Raw genomic sequence first — 21,206 nt, forward strand, 5'->3', positions numbered from 1 at the left:
CTTTAGGTCAGGCATGGTGATTCCACCAGAGGTTCTTTTGTCCTTGAGAAGAGTTTTTGCTATCCTAGGTTTTTGTTATTCCAGATGAATTTGCAAATTGCTCCTTCTAATTCGTTGAAGAATTGAGTTGGAATTTTGATGGGGATTGCATTGAATCTGTAGATTGCTTTTGGCAAGATAGCCATTTTTACAATATTGATCCTGCCAATCCATGAGCATGGGAGATCTTTCCATCTTCTGAGATCTTCTTTAATTTCTTTCTTCAGAGACTTGAAGTTTTTATCATACAGATCTTTCATTTCCTTAGTTAGAGTCACGCTGAGATATTTTATATTATTTGTGACTATTGAGAAGGGTGTTGTTTCCCTAATTTCTTTCTCAGCCTGTTTATTCTTTGTGTAGAGAAAGGCCATTGACTTGTTTGAGTTAATTTTATATCCAGCTACTTCACCGAAGCTGTTTATCAGGTTTAGGAGTTCTCTGGTGGAATTTTTAGGGTCCCTTATATATACTATCATATCATCTGCAAAAAGTGATATTTTGACTTCCTCCTTTCCAATTTGAATCCCCTTGATCTCCTTTTGTTGTCGAATTGCTCTGGCTAATACTTCAAGTACTATGTTGAAAAGGTAGGGAGAAAGTGGGCAGCCTTGTCTAGTCTCTGATTTTAGTGGGATTGCTTCCAGCTTCTCTCCATTTACTTTGATGTTGGCTACTGGTTTGCTGTAGATTGCTTTTATCATGTTTAGGTATGGGCCTTGAATTCCTGATCTTTCCAGAACTTTTATCATGAATGGGTGTTGGATCTTGTCAAATGCTTTTTCTGCATCCAAGGAGATGATCATGTGGTTTTTGTCTTTGAGTTTGTTTATATAGTGGATTACATTGATGGATTTTCGTATATTAAACCATCCCTGCATTCCTGGAATAAAACCTACTTGGTCAGGATGGATGATTGCTTTAATGTGTTCTTGGATTCGGTTAGCGAGAATTTTATTGAGGATTTTTGCATCGATATTCATAAGAGAAATTGGTCTGAAGTTCTCTATCTTTGTTGGATCTTTCTGTGGTTTAGGTATCAGAGTAATAGTGGCTTCATAAAATGAGTTGGGTAGAGTACTTTCTACTTCTATCTTGTGAAAAAGTTTGTGCAGAACTGGAATTAGATCTTCTTTGAAGGTCTGATAGAACTCTGCACTAAACCTGTCTGGTCCTGGGCTTTTCTTGGCTGGGAGACTATTTATAACTGCTTCTATTTCTTTAGGGGATATGGGACTGTTTAGAAGGTCAACTTGATCCTGATTCAACTTTGGTACCTGGTATCTTTCCAGAAATTTGTCCATTTCGTCCAGGTTTTCCAGTTTTGTTGAGTATAGCCTTTTGTAGAAGGATCTGATGGTGTTTTGGATTTCTTCAGGATCTGTTGTTATGTCTCCCTTTTCAGTTCTGATTTTGTTAATTAGGATTTTGTCTCTGTGCCCTCTAGTGAGTCTAGCTAAGGGTTTATCTATCTTGTTGATTTTCTCAAAGAACCAACTCCTTGTTTGGTTAATTCTTTGAATAGTTCTTCTTGTTTCCACTTGGTTGATTTCACCCCTGAGTTTGATTATTTCCTGCCGTCTACTCCTCTTGGGTGAATTTGCTTCCTTTTTTTCTAGAGCTTTTAGATGTGTTGTCAAGCTGCTAGTATGTGCTCTCTCCCGTTTCTTCATGGAGGCACTCAGAGCTATGAGTTTCCCTCTTAGAAATGCTTTCATTGTGTCCCAAAGGTTTGGGTACGTTGTGGCTTCATTTTCATTAAACTTTAAAAAGTCTTTAATTTCTTTCTTTATTCCTTCCTTGACCAAGGTATCATTGAGAAGAGTGTTGTTCAGTTTCCACGTGAGTGTTGGCTTTCTGTTATTTTTTTTGTTATTGAAGATCAGCCTTAGTGCATGGTGATCTGATAGGATACATGGGACAATTTCAATATTTTTGAATCTGTTGAGGCCTGTTTTGTGACCTATTATGTGGTCAATTTTGGAGAAGGTACCATGAGGTGCTGAGAAGAAGGTATATCCTTTTGTTTTAGGATAAAATGTTCTGTAGATATCTGTCAGATCCATTTGTTTCATCACTTCTGTTAGTTTCAGTGTGTCCCTGTTTAGTTTCTGTTTCCATGATCTGTCCATTGGTGAAAGTGGTGTGTTGAAGTCTCCCACTATTATTGTGTGAGGTGCAATGTGTGCTTTGAGCTTTACTAAAGTTTCTTTAATGAATGTGGCTGCCCTTGTATTTGGCCCATAGATATTCAGAATTGAGAGTTCCTCTTGGAGGATTTTACCTTTGATGAGAACAAAGTGCCCCTCCTTGTCTTTTTTGATGACTTTGGGTTGGAAGTCAATCTTATCAGATATTAGGATGGCTACTCCAGCTTGTTTCTTCATACCATTTGCTTGGAAAATTGTTTTCCAGCCTTTTATTCTGAGGTTGTGTCTATCTTTTTCTCTGAGATGTGTCTCCTGTAAACAGCAAAATGTTGGGTCTTGTTTGTGTAGCCAGTTTGTTAGTCTATGTCTTTTTATTGGGGAGTTGAGACCATTGATGTTAAGAGATATTAAGGAAAAGTAAGTGTTGCTTCCTGTTATTTTTGTTGTTAAAGTTGGCATTCTGTTCTTGTGGCTGTCTTCTTTTAGGTTTGTTGAGGGATTACCTTCTTGTTTTTTCTAGGGCATTGTTCCCGTTCTTGTATTGGTTTTTTTCTGTTATTAACCTTTGAAGGGCTGGATTCGTGGAGAGATAATGTGTGAATTTGGTTTTGTCGTGGAATACTTTGGTTTCTCCATCTATGGTAATTGAGAGTTTGGCTGGGTATAGTAGCCTGGGCTGGAATTTGTGTTCTCTTAGTGTCTGTATAACATCTGTCCAGGCTCTTCTGGCTTTCATAGTCTCTGGTGAAAAATCTGGTGTAATTCTGATAGGCTTGCCTTTGTATGTTACTTGACCTTTTTCCCTTACCGCTTTTAGTATTCTATCTTTATTTAATGCATTTGTTGTTCTGATTATTATGTGTCGGGAGGAATTTCTTTTCTGGTCCAGTCTATTTGGAGTTCTGTAGGCCTCTTGTATGTTCATAGGTATCTCTTTCTTTATATTTGGGAAGTTTTCTTCAATAATTTTGTTGAAGATGTTTGCTGGTCCTTTGAGTTGAAAATCTTCATTCTCATCCACTCCTATTATCCGTAGGTTTGGTCTTCTCATTGTGTCCTGGATTTCCTGGATATTTTGAGTTAGGATCTTTTTGCATTTTCCATTTTCTTTGATTGTTGTGCCGATGTTCTCTATGGAATCTTCTGCACCTGAGATTCTCTCTTCCATCTCTTGTATTCTGTTGCTGATGCTCAAATCTATGGTTCCAGATTTCTTTCCTAGGGTTTCTATCTCCAGTGTTGCCTCACTTTGAGTTTTCTTTATTGTTTCTACTTCCCTTTTTAGGTCTAGTATGGTTTTGTTCATTTCCATCACCTGTTTGTATGTCTTTTCCTCTTTTTCTGTAAGGACTTCTACCTGTTTGATTGTGTTTACCTGTTTTTCTTTAAGGACTTGTAACTCTTTAGCAGTGTTCTCCTGTATTTCTTTAAGTGATTTATTAAAGTCCTTCTTGATGTCCTCTACCATCATCATGAGATATGCTTTTAAATCTAGGTCTAGGTTTTCGGGTGTGTTGGGGTGCCCTGGACTGGGCGAAGTGGGAGTGCTGGGTTCTGATGATGGTGAGTGGTCTTGGTTCCTGTTAGTAGGATTCCTACGTTTACCTTTCGCCATCTGGTAATCTCTGGAGTTAGTAGTTATAGTTGACTCTGTTTAGAGATTGTTCTTCTGGTGATTCTGTTACCGTCTCTCAGCAGACCTGGGAGACAGATTCTCTCCTGAGTTTCAGTGCTCAGAGCACTCTCTGCTGGCAAGCTCTCTTACTGGGAAGGTGCGCAGATATCTTGTTTTTGGACCTCCTCCTGGTCGAAGAAGAAGGCCCAAAACAGAGCCTCTCTCAGAAGCTGTGTTGCTTTGGCAGTTCCCAGAAGCTGTCAGCTTCTGTGGTGCAGACTCTCACCTGTGCAGACTAAAATCCTAAGATCCAGGGAGTCCTGGAACCAAGATGGTGACCGCTGCTGCTGAGGCTGAGGCTGTCTCCCGAGCCAGGCGGACACCTGTCCTCTGGTCCGGACGGTGGCCGGCTGTCTGAGGCCCGCCAAGAGTACTGCCTCAGCGGCTCTGTGCTTCCGCCCATCCCAGAAGCTGTCCGGTTCTCTGGCGCACCCTCTAACCTGTTCAGACTAATTTCCTAAGTTCTGCTGAGTCCCGGAACCAAGATGGCAACCGTTGCTGCTGAGGCTGAGGCCGCCTCCCAAGCCAGGCAGACACCTGTCCTCTGGTCTGGATGGTGGCCGGTTGTCTGTGGCCCGCCCAGGCTGCTGCCTCAGCGGCTCTCTTGAGTGAATTTTTATCCAGCCACTTTTCTGAAGTTGTTTGCCAGCTGGAGAAGTTCTCCGGTAGAATGTTTGGCATGTATACTATCATAATATATAATATCATATGATCTGCAAATAGTGATATCTTTATTTCTTCTTTGCCAATTTGTAGCCCCATGATCTCTTTTTGTTGTCTTATTCATGTAGCTAGCACTTCCAGTACTATATTGAATAAATTTGGGGAGAGTGCTCATCTTTGTCCAGGTCCTGCTTTTTGTGGAATTTCTTCAAGTATGCCTCCATTTAATTTGATATTGACTGTTGGTTTGAAGTATATTTCTTTTCTTATGTCTAGGTATGGACTGTGAGTTCCAAATCTCTCCAATACTTTTAACATGAGGAGGTTTTCTATTTTGTCAAATGTGTTTCCTGCATCTACTTCTTTTAAAATGAAAATGTTGATGTAGTCATAAAAAGATGTGGTCTGAAATATCACAGGTCACAATGTCAATTAAAATGAGATGTGGGAAACCAGAATAATCATGAGAGTTATTGTGAATAGTGGCATCATCACATGTCTAAAGTGCAAAATATTGAGGTTATTATTTGTTATACAAAAGACATATATTTATACATATAAAACAAATTTTAATAACTAAATACTTTATATCAATGATGAGGCTATTACATAGTTTTTATAGCAGTTAATATCACCATGATATCATTTAAAATTAATAGACTAATTTTATTTATGTTTAAAAAATAAATTAAAGCATCTACTGCGAAAATTTCTAAAGGATGAATCAAACATGTGCTAATGATACAAAGTATATGACAGCACCAACAAAGTCTTTAAATTTACAGGTGAGTGGGTATTAGAACTTAAAACAGTTTTCATTAAAAGACTGACTTTAACACAGAAGTTCATTGAGTATAAAATCAAATTAGACTTTGCTAGATAAAGCAAAGATGCTTTAGAAAGCTATTTTCTATGTTAATCTCCAGTTTCTATTATAATTATAGTACTAAAATTTTCTATTTAATATTTCAACACAAGAAATTTAGATCAATAACTATAAAATGAGAATAAATGGATTTAACATTCTATTTATGTATCTTAATCAACAAGTATTTAATGAATTATGTAAAACATGAGAGGTACTATTAAATATTAATATTGTAGACTACTTCATAAAATGGAATGTCTTAAATGTTCCTATATGTGTGTTTGGAGACTTAGGCTTGGTCTTCCTCTGTAGACCATATGGAATTGTCTGAGTAGCAATTTTAGCTTTCAACTTCTCATTCTCTTCCTTCAATCACGAAAATGTTATAATGACAGGTAGGTGCAACCCTACCCAGCTTTAAATACTACTGTTTAACAAATTAAGCCCTAAATGTATTATTAGAACATACAATTCACAAGATAAAGTTTTGTAGGTATGTTAAATAAGTAATGCTGATTCATCAGCCATGTGAGTCGGTATTTATGAGATGAGTCTATAGTATTTCATAAACACAAGTAATATTCCCTTTTGTTTAAAATCAGTCTCTTTTGAAGCCTATTTGAATATGTATTAGGTCTCCTGAATACATGTTATGGCTATTGGCCACATGTTTCCACAGGATTCCTAACATCATGACTGGGACAGTATCCTTGAACATTTAGTTTGCCCTTGAGACCCTTTTTCTCCTATTTAAATAGGAGATATATGACAAGTGTTATATTGAAATTTCATTTTTTTAATCTGTATGGGATTGGTGGGTTTTTTTTTCCCACAGCTGTAGTTTCACTGCAGAATTTTTTTTTCCTTTTGAGCATTATCAAATTTTTATGAAATTTCATTTTTACAAAGGTTTTATACCTCCTTTTCCATACAATATTAGGGATAATAATATTCAAATATTAAAGGCAATGTTTTATAGTAGTTGGACACATTGAATCTATTTTATTTTGATAGTATGACTGAATTGAGAAGTAATTTATTCATAGCCCTTTTCAGTTTGTGAAGCCATTTGTAAACAATTGTTCTTGTGGATGAATTTTGTTCTGTGGTCTTTTTGTTAAAGAATATTTTATGAAGTATTTGAGGTATGGTATCTAATTTTCTAATGCATTGAATATTACTTGCAGGTTTCTATTTCGATTTTTCTACTTTTCTAAAGATAGATATTTTAACATTCTTCCTAGGTTAGGAAAACATTCACTGTATCCTCATTATTCTGCCTTCCCTGTGAAGTCAGCAGAATCCTCACACTGTTAGATTGAGTTAACTAGCAGCTAATTTTCCATCTTAACTAGGAAACTTATGGTACAAAACTGCAGGGGAATGGCTGCAGAATCTTCTGTAAATGAGTCTTTCTTTGCTAATATTGAGGACAGTTGTAAAAACTATATATCAAATATATGCTGTTTCTTTCCATGTTATAAAATATTTCAATCTTTTATTGCAAAATGTTAAGTAGAGTTTAATATATTTTGATTTCATATAAGCAGATAAATACATTCATCTTACAAGACTGGTCACTGATACTCAGACATGTATTCTAGAACAGGAAAGAAGTTGTTCACTATAGGTGATTTTTAGGGCAGTCACCAACCACAGTGTCCCTGCTTAAAACTGGTTGAAATCAGCAAGAAATTCGCATGAAACATTGAGTAAATATCAAGTTTTCCTACAGAAATTCTGACACATAATAGCTAAGTAGTGACCAATATTGTTGTAAATACATGGTCATTACTAGATTGTGTGACTCATGAGTATAGAGATTTATGAGCTTGGAGACTACATTTGACAAAAGTAAAACAAGAAATAGTACACTAATTCCTGGCCCATTGTAAATATTAAAGTACTTTAATATCATGCCGCAGACCACAGCAACATGAAAACTAAGTAACAAGAAGGACTCTAAGGGGAAACATAAATCATTAAAAGGGGAAACAGAATAAGTGCTATGAGTAGACTGGTGATGGGTGGGAATGGGAACTAAAGAAAGCATTTGGGGAAAGGACTGAAGGACAGAATATGGGAGAGACTAAAATGGACAGGAATGGGGGGGGGTGTCAATGGGCACTATTACCTCATGCAGTAGAAATTCAGAGAATTCTACAAGTGTAATTCTAGAGAGGAGTCCTAGTAATAGAAGATGAAGAGCATGAGATGGTCATCCTCTGTAACCAGATAAGGCTTCCAGTGTTGGAAATGGGATACCAACTCAACCTTCAACTATAATTTATACGTTTCACCTATGATCCCACATGAGAGATGTGTTGGTGCAATGAAGGTGCAAAACTTGTGAACATGGCCAACAAATGACTAGTCCAATGTGAGGCCATGAAAAGGAGAACTTGTCCCACACTACCTAGATGACCAGGAACCAGGGCTGGACATCCCAGAGACCTGTGATAGAAAAAAAGTCAATAAAATAATTTCTAACATATTCTTACATACTCATAGATCAGTACCTGTATCAATTATCCTTAGAGAGGTTTCAACTGATAGCTGGTGGCAGCAGATACAGATACTCACGGGCATTAGGAAGAGATCGTCAAATTGCAGATCTCCATCTTGTCCCTCCCCTTGGAGCCTGTGGAGTCCTGTGGAAGACTGGGAGGAAGAACATAGAAGGCAAAGGGGTGAAGAACACCAGAACACAGCCTGCAGACATCAAGTAAATAGGGTTCGTTGAGGCTCACAGAGACTGAGACAGCAACCAGGGTGCCTGGATGGGTCTGAATTCCATTCTCTGCCTATGTCATTTTTGTTTAGCTTGGTGTTTTCATGGGTCTCCTAATAGTGGGAGTGAGGGTATCTTTGTCAATTTAGTCCTTACTTGGGACCCCTTTATTCCAACTGAGTTGCCTTGCCTAGCCTTGATATGAGGGCTTGTACCTAATCTTATTTTATCTTGTTATTCCTTATTCTTTGGATTTCCATAGAAGACATGGTCTTTTATAATGAAAATAGAGGAGAAGTGGATCTGGGGAAGAAGGGAGGTTGGTAGTGTAGCTGGGAGAAATGTGGAGTTGGGGCAGAAAGGGGTGGAAAAAGGGGAAATTATAGTCAACATTTATTGAAAACCAAAACAAAAATAATAAGAAAAAATCTAAAATAGAAACAAACAAAAAGAAACAAAAGAAAACCAAAATAGAAAAGAAATGAAAAAGAAAAAGGAAAGGAAAGGAAAGGAAAGGAAAGGAAAGGAAAGGAAAGGAAAGGAAAGGAAAGGAAAGGAAAGGAAAGGAAAGATTCAACCTTATATCAGACAGAATGGCTAAGATAAAAAATTCAGGTGACAGCATATGCTGGCAAGGATGTGGAGAAAGACGATCACTCCTCCACTGTTTGTGAGATTGCCAGCAGGTACAACCACTCTGGAAATTAGTCTGGTGGTTCCTAAGAAAATTGGACATAGTACTACCTAAGGACCCAGCTATACAACTTCTGAACATCCACCCAAAATATGCTACAACATATAGCAAGGACACATGAGCCACTATGTTAAAAGCAGCCCTATTTATAATAGTCAGACTCTGGAAAGAACCTATATGCCCTTCAAAGGAGGAATGGATACAGAAATGTAGTACATTTACACAATGGAGTACTACTCAGCTATTAAAAAAGACGATTTCATGAAATTCTTAGGCAAATGGACAGAACTAGAAAATACTATCCTGAGTTAGGTAACCTAGTCACAAAAGAACTTACATGGTATGTACTCACTGAGAAGTGGATATTAGCTTAAAAGAAGCTCTGAATTCCCACAAGGCAACTCACAGACAATATGAAACCATAGGAGAAAGAAGACCACACCAGATTCTGAATGCTACAGTCCTCCTGAGAAGAGGTAACTAAATAATTTCTGAAATTAGAGGAACAAAGTGATTGGGAAGCAGGTAGGGAAAAGGGGGTCAATTCAGATATGAGAGGAGATGGAGAAGAGTACAGAGGGTCAGGAATTTGAAAGAAGGTGTGTAGCAGTGCAGGAGAAGGCACTGGAGGTAGCCACTAGAAAATCCCAGATGCCAGGGATCCAAAAGTTTACCAGGCCCAACAGGGAGGATATTAGCCAAAATACCCAACAAAGGGGAGAGAGAACCTGTAGAGATAATGTCTAGTGGTTATACATGGCCCCTGGTTTAGAGAATGGGCTACTCATTCACTTCGAAAATATTAATCCTGAATTCCTCCTGTCAAAAGAAATTTCAGGGGCAAAGAGCAGAGCAGAGACTGAAGGAAAGGCCATCTAGAGACTGCCCCACCTAGAGATCCATCCTATCTGCAGTCACCAAACCAAAGTGCTGATGCCAAGAAGGGCTTGCTGGAATGGGACTGTTAAAACTTGCTTGACAGGTTCTGCCAGAGCCTTACCCATTCAGATGTGAATGCATGCAGTCAAACATTGGACTGAGCACTGGGACCCCAATGGAGAAGTGAGGGCAAGGACTAAAGGGGTTTGCAACCTCATAGAATGAACAGCATTATTAACCAACAAGACCTCCCAAAGCTCTCAGGTGCTGAAAGATCAAACAAAGAGTACACATGGAGTGACCCATGGCTCCAGCTGCATATGTAGCAGAGGATGGCTTTACCTGGCATCAATGGGAGGGGAGGCCCTTGGTCCTGTGAAGGCTCCCAGGATAGAGAGAATGCTAGGAAGCTGAGGCAGGAGTGGGAGGGCCTGTTGGGGAGCACCCTCATAGATGCAGAGGGAGGGGATACTGGATTTGCTGAGGGAAAAGTGGGAAGGGGGATAACTTTTGAAGTGTAAGTAAAATGATCAGTAAAAATGTAAAAAGGAAATGTTCAACACTTTTAGTCATCAGAGAAGTGCAAATCAAAACAACCCTGAGATTCTACCATACATCAATCAGAAGGACTAGGATAAAACTCATGTAACAGCACATACTCTTGCAGATGTGGTGCGGTTTTAAACTAGTACGACCACTCTGAAAATCAATTTGGCAGCTCCTCAGGAAATTGGAAATAATTCTACCTGAAGACACAGGTATCACTATATCACTCCTAGGCATATACTCAAAATATGTGTGACCATAATACAAGGACATATGCTCCACTATGTCCATAGCAGCCTTATTTTTAGTAGTCAGAAACTGGAAGCAACCCAGCTGTCTTTCAAGCAAAGAAGGAGTACAGAAAATATGGTTGATTTACCAAATGGAATACTAATCAGCTATTAAAAACAAGGATATCTAATAAAAAAAAAAAGAAATGAAAAGGGAAAAAAAGAGTAGTAACAATGACATTAATTAAAATATTATTTATGAAAATAAAAAAATATCATGAATTTTATAGCCAAATGGATGGACCTAGAAAATATCACTCTGAGTAAGTTAATGCAGACACCAAAGGACATGCCTGGTATGTACTCACTGATAATTGGATATTAAGCAAAAAGTGCAGAATACCCATGATACACCCAACAGATTGTAAGAAGTTAAATAAGAGGGAAGTCCCAAGTGAGGATGCTTAAAAGTTAGAATAACACCTTTAGATAGAATTACAAACGTTTTTTAAAAAAATTGATCCTTAGAGTTAATTAAAATTATTATACACAAACAATTTAAACAGATTTTCTAAGTAAGAAAAATAACTTTAATTAAAAATGTACCATTCAGCAATCTACAAGTTTACATATAAGAAAATTAAAGCAGTAACCCCATGAGCAACTGTCCTCTCTGCTCTAAAGCATAGACTAAGAAAACCATGGAAATAGTTTTCTACATTTAATATAGATTTTTAACAAATTTATATAAATTTACATTTAAGCAGATACAATTTTCATACATATATCAAATATATGTAAAAAAGAATTATATAATTTTTGAAGTTTTAAGAAAAGTAAAAGTGTCAATAATGTAAATTTTTAACTGATCATAATTATAAAATACAAGTTCTCTAAATGCATTTTAATTATTTATAAAAACAATGTCTGATGACAACCATCACAATGAGAATACCCTTTAATGTCATCATGGCTATTTCTCTAATTTCTCTTTGAAGTACTGGATGATTTAGTTCTAATATCTGTTCTTTTTCCAGCTCCAAGGTGATGAAAAGTTGCAGCAAATACATTTAGGGACCTAAGATCCAACAGTTGGCTTTAGCATTGGGAACTTCACCTGATTAAAACCCAGGCACTTCAGTAAACTAGCAAAGCACTGAACAATGCAACATGTCATGCGTATAAAACATTTCTTTTTTAGAAGGGAATAAAGTGACTCATGAGTCATTCTTACAAAAATTGCCTTTCCCACAAATAAAAACATCCTGTGTATAAACAGCTGCCACTGATTTTGTCATTCAGGAAGTGCTCAGCAGAGAGAGAATTTAATATAAATCTTTTATTAAAAGACAACTGTGGTTTAATATCAAAGGTAATATAGTGCTTCTTTGAAGGAAGGAAGAATCCTAATCTTCATGGAATTTTCCAGGTATATTGTAAGTACCTCCATCCCCCACTGACTTCTTCCCGATGTCCAATCCCGTTTGAGAGAGGTCAGGATGATGACATTACTTCTTTTAAACTACAGTCAAATAACATTGGCAATAGTGTATTAACTTGTCTTATTATTGCCAAATATCGCCACTTGTGTGCATGAGAAATAATGCTAATTATCTACATCCCTTCACATACTTCATTAATAGATAAAATATTCACCTATTTCTGACTGAAGAATAGACATTTGAACCTTTCATCAAAGAATTACTTCAGAGACAATTTATAAAAAATGAAAAACAATGTAAAAGCACATTTAGGATCATCATGTTTGGAAAAGATTAAACTGAAAGAAATTATGGAGTCAATTTTATAGAAAAATACATGGCTTAAATCGAATTTAGATTACTAATAACTATCAAATAGTTTAGTTGTTTTGAATGTTATACAAGTACATAGATATAATATATGTCATATGAATAATAATATGACATATATTTAAATATAGTATTAGTTTACTCAACATGAAAATAAAGATTTTAGACTTGCTATGGAATACATGTTTTGCATTTTTTTTTATTTGTTTGTTTGTTTGTTTGCTTGTTTTGCTATCCAATGTATCCACTAATAAGCCTTCATGAAAAACATTTAAAATGTATTATTTTTAAAAGTAAAACATTTTAAATAAATCACAAATAAATAAACAAGGAAGTGAGTCCAAAAATCATGTTAAATCATGAAGCACAAAGCAATCATCCTGTATTACAGCTCATTTTTACCTCTATGATTTAAGAACTCTAGGTAATATATACCTTGGATGAGATACAAGAAGACTGAGACCCATACAAAATGAGAATTGTGAATAAATCCAGGATTATAAAATAATCAAGAAAATATAATTATTATGCAGGACATGATTTTATGTTCTTTTCTCCTTTGAATTCTGAATGTGTCTATGAATCACAAATTATTTTAAAAAGGAGCACACATGCACATTGATATGAAGAACTAATTCACAGTATCACTCTCCTCTGAGGTCAGAATATCTCCTAATCTATGTGACTGATCATCTCTCTAACCATAGCAAACTAAAAATAAGAGTATTTTACAATATACAGTTTTCACTGGAGTTACATTTCCCAGAATAAAGTAAAATAATAAAAGAAAAACAGTGTCATAAGAGATATTTAAAAGTTACCGAGGAAACTATTTAATTGGTACATTTTAGAGTCATAAGAGTAATATATATGTGACAAACACACACACACACACACACACACATGCACAAAAGTGATTAATTTTTAGGGATTAACTTTTGCAGGTAAAATAAAAAAGCAATCATAATACTTGCAGATGTAGCTATGAAAACGAAGCAGGTTACACACTATAGTTATGTTCTATGTGCCAAAAATGCAATAGAAGTTCTGATTCAAACTTGACTACATAGATTTTTATCTTTTGTCTTTTCATTTATTCTTTAATCTTACAATGCATCTCTACCACAGCCTTCCCTCCCTTCACTCCACTCAGTTCTCTCCTCACTTTGCCTTTCTATCATATCCTTTTAGATAAAACTAGGTCTCCCAGTGCTATCCACTGAACATACAAAAACAAGATTCAGTAAGACTGGGCACAGTCCTCATTTCAAAGCTGGATGATACAACCCAGTAGAAGAAAAAGGTCCCAAGAGCAGTCAATAGAATCAGAGACATCTCATCTCCCACTGTTAGTATTCCCACAAAAAAACTCAAGCTAATATTCATAGCATATATGCAGAGCATATAGTGCAGAGTCATGCAGGTTTCGTGATTATCACTCCAGTCTCTGTGAGTACCTACAAGCCTGGTCTAACTGATTCTGTGGGCCATCTTCTAATTGTTTCTTTGACCTGTCTGGCTCTAAAAATATCTCCCCTTCCTCTATGTAGTTCATCACATATATCCAATGTTTGGCTGTCCTTTTCTGCATCTGCTCCCATCAGTGGTCAGAAGACCCCCCTGATGATTGGAGTAGGTACTGATCTCTGAGTAAAGTTACATTTAGGAATCATTTCATTGTTTCTTCTCTTCTCTTCTCTTCTCTTCTCTTCTCTTCTCTTCTCTTCTCTTCTCTTCTCTTCTCTTCTCTTCTCTTCTCTTCTCTTCTCTTCTCTTCTCCTCTCCTCTCCTCTCCTCTCCTCTCCTCTCCTCTCCTCTCCTCTCCTCTCCTCTCCTCTCCTCTCCTCTCTTCTTTTCTGATAACCTAAATAACATATGTACTTATATGTCATAAGTACATACAAGGTATGCATGGTTCTGACCATGTTAGAATTCAAAACAGCAATAGGTGGGACTTACAAATTTAATAGAAGTGTAGGATAACTGTTATCATTTGCAGAAATATTTTAACAATAAATCTTGTCCACTGTGTATGGTTTTTTTTTCTGACTTTGATAGGCACCATGTATGTCTTGTATATAAAGAATATCTTTGATAAATGTTCTTTTTAATCAGAAGTAGTAGACTTACCTCTATTCTATGATAACAAGTGATACTATTAACTACTATCTACATATATATGTACACATTTACATTCATCATATATTTTTTATGTTTAAGAGTTTGTATGATGATATTTGTCTGAGCTGAGATTTTTCCAATTGCTCCAAACATACTTCAACTCAAATTGAAATTTGTGTTTAATTAAGCGCATGCAACTGAATACTGTGTTTTTAAGAGTTGTCTTGATATAGGTCACCCAAAATTTCAAATTAAATGGGTCACTATTACACATATTTTAGAATGATTAAGAACAGGAGTTTAAGTGCTAGTTGAAGGTATTAATGGGAGAATTCAGAGTCTCATCATTGCTGTGATAGTAGAAAATGGTATTATCACATTGGACAAGTCCTTTGTAACTTCTTATAAAATGTTACCCAAGGATCCAGAAAATTTGATTTTTGATATTTACACAAACATTTTAGAACTATATAACCACATGGGTTCAAATCTATAAGGTTGATAGCAGCATTGATATTTGCTTTAATACCAAACTGTATAAAATGTTATTCCTGAGGTCTGCAAACTTTATGGATTGGTTCATTCCAACTGTTAAATTTATGAAAGAATTGATGTGCAAAGAGAAGGAAACATTTAGCTTTAACTACTCCTTAGCTGATACATACAATGATGACACATTTAATTTGCTGAGTTTTCTTAGTGACATCTAACTTAAAGAATACGTTGAAGTGGACATTTCCAGTTTCATTAGAAATTCAGTTGTTTCATAGTATTTTTTTTTCTTGTGTTTTCTTGACATAGACAAGTGAAAGGAATGTGATGTTTGGCTGGAGCAGACTTTAAGAGGGCATATGATGTTTGGAAAGAGAACAAATGGAACCCCACAAACAATGAAACGATGCTTTTGCATTGATATGCCATACAGTGCTTTGCTGATATTTGCTATTTGATGGCTATAAAACAGTTCTCTGATCGTTACTGGTCTTCACTTCATAGAAAGAAAAGCACGAACGAACTTCTTGTGTTAGTATGGTTGATTCTTGCTGCTTATGTTGATTCATGCTGATTTGGAGGAGCCACGAAGTTTGTGCTAGATCTAGAAGCTGCTACTGATGCCTGTTTGGTGTTTACTATTGCACAGAACTGCTAGTATCCTGACAATGAAAAGTGGAATTGCCCTAAAAAACTGCTATATGGGAGAAGAGGCCCTTGGTCTTGTGAAGATCATATGCCCCAGTACAGGGGAATGCCAGGACCAGGAAGTGGGAGTGGGTGGGTTGGGGAGCAGGGTGGGGAGAAGGTATAGGGGGCTTTGGGGATAGCAATTGAAATGTAAATGAAGAAAATATCTAATAAAAATACCAAATTATGTCCAAAAGAGACACTTTACAAGAAATGTTCAAAATAGTTTTAAAATAACTATTATAAAAGTATAATTCATGGTGTCTTTTACTCAATAAAAATATTATCTTTTTTATTAAAAAATAACTATTCTAAACAGTTCCTCAACTACCTTCTCAATAAACCTCTGTGGTGTCAGGCACCTGTCTCTGGGAACGTGGCTCATTGTTCCATCCCTTGTGGAGATTTCTACTGGGTCTCCGGAGCAAGCTTCATTCAACCAAAATAGGCTGCCTTTCTCCTATGCCAATGTGTTTGAGTCTATTTCCTGCTTTCCTCTTCTATTAGAATTGGTGTAACTGGCTTTATGGAGAATCTTGATCTACTATGACTTGAGCTGTGTACAAGGAGATAAGTACAGATCAGTTTTCTTCTATAGACAGATTGCCAGTTAGGCCACCACAATTTGTTGAAGATGTCTCTCAATAGAAGAATGGATACAGAAATGGGGTACATTTACACAATGGAATATGATTCAGCTATTAAAAACAAAGGTATCATGAATTTTGCAGGAAGCAAGTGGATCTAAATAAACAATATTACCCTCAGTGAGGTACCCAGATCTAGAAGGACACACATGATATGTATGCACTGATAAGTGGATATTAGCCAAGGAGTTTGGAATGTCCATGATAAAACTCACAGAAGTTTAACAATAAGGAAGGCCCAAGTGTTGATGCTTCAATTCCACTTAGAAGGGGGAACAAAATAATTATAGGAGGAAGAGGGAGGGATGGACCTGTGTGGGAGAGTGGAGAGTGAGGGAAAAAAGGGTGGGCAGGATCAGGTATGGGAAGACAGGCATGAAGCCCACAGGGCCAGTGTAATGAATAGAAATTAAATCAAAATATGCAGCAGTGTGTGGTGGGGAATGAGAAACCACTACAAAGTCCCAGACAGCTGGGATGTGGAAAGCTTCCAGGATCTAATAGGGATAACATTAGCCAAAATGGCCAAGAGCTGGGAAATAGAATCTGAAGAGACCACCTACAGGTTTATTGGGGAGTGCAATTTTATAAGAAAATCATTACAGATGATTAATTTTATTTTAAGCAAAACATTTTTCATATTATATATTATTTACTATTTACATTTACTAATTAAATTCACTATTTAATTAAATATTAAGAAAGTATATTTACTATTATTTAATATCTCAATTTTATGTAAAATCTGTTTATGTTTTTATTACCACTATTATTTTTATTTGCTTTATGTCTTATCACTGTTCCCCCTCCAAGCTCCCCCCCCCCCCCGCACAATTCCTTCTCCCTTCTACTCTAAGAGAGTAGAACTTCACCATGGCACATCAAGTGACTTTAGGGCTAGGTGCCGTTTTTCCCACTGAGGCCAGACAAGACAGCCAAGTTAGGAGAATGGATTCCACAGACATACAGTAGCTTTAGGGATAGCCCCTACCCCATCCCAGTCACCAGCTCACGTTCTTCAGGAACCAATTGAAGACGTAGCTGCACAGCTGCTACATAAGTGCAGGGACTGAGGTCCATCGTCTGTATTTTCTTTGGTTAGTGGTTCAGTCTCTGACCCCCCAAGAATCCAGGATAGTTGTTTCTGTTGGTCTTCCTGTGGAGTTCCTATCTCCTTCGGGACTATCAATCCTTCCCTGAACTCTTTCATAAGTGTCCCAAGCTATCGTTCTCGAGGCAAGCTTTATTGCTTCTTAAGGAGGGAAGACCCCGACCCCGTAAAATGGTGCTGCTTATATAGCCCTCAGCGTGGCATTTCAGCACCTGATGTGGCGTGTCAGCTCCTGATTTGTTGCTCGTCCATCACCTCATTACTACGCCCCAAGATGGGCAGTGACTAGGCGTGAGTTCACTCTCGCACTTTCGCACAAGGCTTGTTTACTAGTTAGGCACAGCGGAAGCCAGCGCCATCTTATAATGGCGATTGCTCGCGGCATGGCTCTCCACACATAAGAGTCCCCAAACTCAGTTCAATGTTGGGCTATGGGCCTCTGCATATGTCTGAGTCAGCTGCTGGGTAGAGCCTCTGAGAAGACAGACATGCAAGGCTCCTGTCTGCAAGCAGAATACTAATAATTGTGTCAGTGATTATTGCTTGCCCATGGGATGAGTCTCTGGTTAGACAAGTTATTGCTTGGACATTCCCTCAGTCTTGGCTCCATCTCCTGTCCCTGCATTTCTTGTACACAGGATAACTTTTAGGTTGGAAATTTTTTGGGTGGGTGGATGCTCCTATTGTTCTACTGGGGTTTTTGGCTGGCTACAGGAGGCGGCCACTTCAGGTTCCATATATCCAATGTTGTGAGTCATAATTAAAGTTATCCCCATTGATTCTTGGAAGCCTCCCATATCCCCAGTCTCTGGCAGATAGGAGATGAAACCCACCTCCCCAATACAACACCCACCAACTGAAGATTTCATTCATTCTCATGGTCATATGGCCATCTCCCTTGTCTTTCCTGATCCTGAAACTACCCACATTCCCTCCCCCATAGGATCTCTCACCCAATTCTCTCCTCTGTCTGCCTCCTACAACTATATTATACCCCCTTCTAAGTGAGATTCAACCACCCTCCTTTGGGTCTTCGTTCTTGTATACCTTCTTTGAGTCTGTGGAGTGTAGCATGGGTATCCTGTATTTTATGGCTAATACCTACTTATAAGTGAGTACATGCTATGTATGTCATTTTGAGATTGGGTTCCCTCTCAGAATGATAATCTGAAGTCTCAACCATATACCTGCAAAAATCATGATGCTTTTGCTTTTAATAGCTGAATCATATTCCATTTTGTAAATGTACCCCATTTTCTGTATGATTTTTAGTTGAGAACCATGTAGGTTGTTTCCAGTTTCTGCCTATTATGAATAAAGCTGCTGTGAACATAGTTGGGGAAATGTCTCTATAGTATAGTGGGTTTATATTTTAGGTATATGACAATGAGTTGCACAGCTGTGTCTTGAGGTATAACAATGCCCATTTTCTGAGAAATTATCGAATTAATTTCCTAAGTGTTTGTACAAGTTTGCACTTCCACCCACAATGAAGGAATGTTCTCCTTGCTCCACTTTCTTGCTAGCATGGACTAACACCTGAGATATTTATCTTAGACATTCAGACTGATGTAAGATGGAAAGTCAGAGTCATTTTGATTTGCACTTCCCTGATTACTAAGGACAGTGAATATTTCTTTAGGCATTTCTTGGCCATTCTAGATTCCCACTGTTAATTGGGTTATTTGGGTTGTCGGCATCTATCTTCTTGAATTCTTTATAAATTTGGGATACTAGCCCTTTATCAGATTTAGGGGTGGTGCAGGCTATTTTCTAATTTGTAGACTGTCATTTTATTGTCATAACAGTGTCCATTGCCTTACAGAAGTTTATCAGTTTCATGAGATTCCCTTTATCAATTGTTGATCTTAGAGCCTGAGTCATTGGTGTTCTGTTAAGGAAGTTGCCTACTGTACCAATGAGTTCAAGGCTATTTCTCACCTTCTCTTCTATCAAATTTAATGTATCATGTTTATATTTTCATATGACTACCACATAGTTACAGTATTACTAGGAAGTCTCTATTAGAAGTTAATAGAAAGTGTGAGAAATGACTTATAACTTTATATAATAAATCAAAATTAAAGTACCTTCATTTGATACCTCAGAATTTAATATATTTCATATAACAGTTGCTTAAGTATAACATTAATTAGTGAATAAGACTATCATAATGCTATTTGTGAAGTAGTAATTTTGAACATCTAATCCATTGTGATTTGTTTTAGAATAAAGTGAATACAATTGTTGCTCATGTGGGATAATGGTAAGTCTCCAAGATACTAGAAATTGTATACTTTGATTCACTCCTGAAAAGTACAATGAACTTTACTAGGCTATAGAAATATAAATAAAATCAGTTAAACTGTGAAATTTAGAACAAGAAGAGTTGGAAAATAAAGAGACATATGTTTAATTCACCACAGGAACACCGTTATTCTTCAATTGTATGTCAATATTGTATAATTAAGTAAGGAAAGCAGTTTTATTTGTTTAAATATTTTTCTCCTTTCTTTCTTCCTTTCTTCCTTTCTTTCTTCCTTTCTTTCTTCCTTTCTTTTTTTCTTCCTTCCTTTCTTCCTTTCTTTCTTTCTCTAAACAACTTATGGTGGCACATTAGAAGGAATCCAGCTAAAGTAGTGAGTGAAAGACATAGTACAGCATAAGAAAATAGTATGTGATTTCATATAATGTAAAACTAAAAGAAAACCTTCTTTAAAAAATTTTAGTGTGAAAGAAAGAGATAGTACAGCATAAGAAAACAGTATGTGTTTTCATATAATGTAAAACTAAAGGAAAACCTTTGTAAATTTTTTTTTAGTGTGAAAGAACTGCATAAAACAAGGAAATTTCATTGCATGAGCCTGCATATGTATCTTTTGGTGATGAGCAGTGTGCTTATTGTTTTTATTCAACGTGACATGACAACTGACATATCTGGGAAGCCATAACCTCTCTGTCATACTGGTTTGTTTTTGGGTCTCTAGGGCCATTTATTGATTGATCATGCCTAAGTTCGTGCCATAATTTTATCCAATGAAAGACCATGATATAGATGAGAAAGTCAAATAAACCCTTTTTTTCCATGTTGCATTTTGTCATCATGTTTATCATGGAAATAGAATACAAACTCAAGTTAAAAATAAAATGTTATGAACATAGTGGAGCATGTGTCCTTCTTACCAGTTGGGACATCTTCTGGATATATGCCCAGGAGAGGTATTGCGGGATCGTCCGGTAGTACTATGTCCAATTTTCTGAGTAACCACCAGACTGATTTCTAGAGTCCTTGTACAAGCTTGCAATCCCACCAACAATGGAGGAGTGTTCCTCTTTCTACACATCCTCACAGGCATCTGCTGTCACCTGAGTTTTTGATCTTAGCCATTATGACTGGTGTGAGACAGAATCTCAGGGTTGTTTTGATTTGCATTTCTCTGATGATTAAGGATGCTGAGCATTTTTTCAGGTGCTTCTCAGCCATTCGGTATTCCTCAGGTGAGAATTCTTTGTTTAGCTCTGAGACCCATTTTATAATGGGGTTATTTGATTTTTCTGGAGTCCACCTTCTTGAGTTCTTTATATGTATATTGGATATTATAGTGGCCTTATTTATAATAGCCAGAAGCTGGAAAGAACCCAGATGCCCCTCAACAGAGGAATGGATACAAAAAAATGTGGTACATTTACACAATGGAGTACTACTCAGCAATTAAAAAGAATGAATTTATGAAATTCCTTATTCCTGAGATATAAGATTCAATTTGCAAAACACATGAAACTGAAGAAGTACGAAGACCAAAGTGTGGACACTTTGCCCCTTCTTAGAATTGGAAACAATCACCCATGGAAGGAGTTA

Source organism: Mus musculus, chromosome 3 (assembly GCF_000001635.26).
Source record: "Mus musculus strain C57BL/6J chromosome 3, GRCm38.p6 C57BL/6J".
In the NCBI taxonomy this organism is placed as follows: Eukaryota; Metazoa; Chordata; class Mammalia; order Rodentia; family Muridae; genus Mus; species Mus musculus.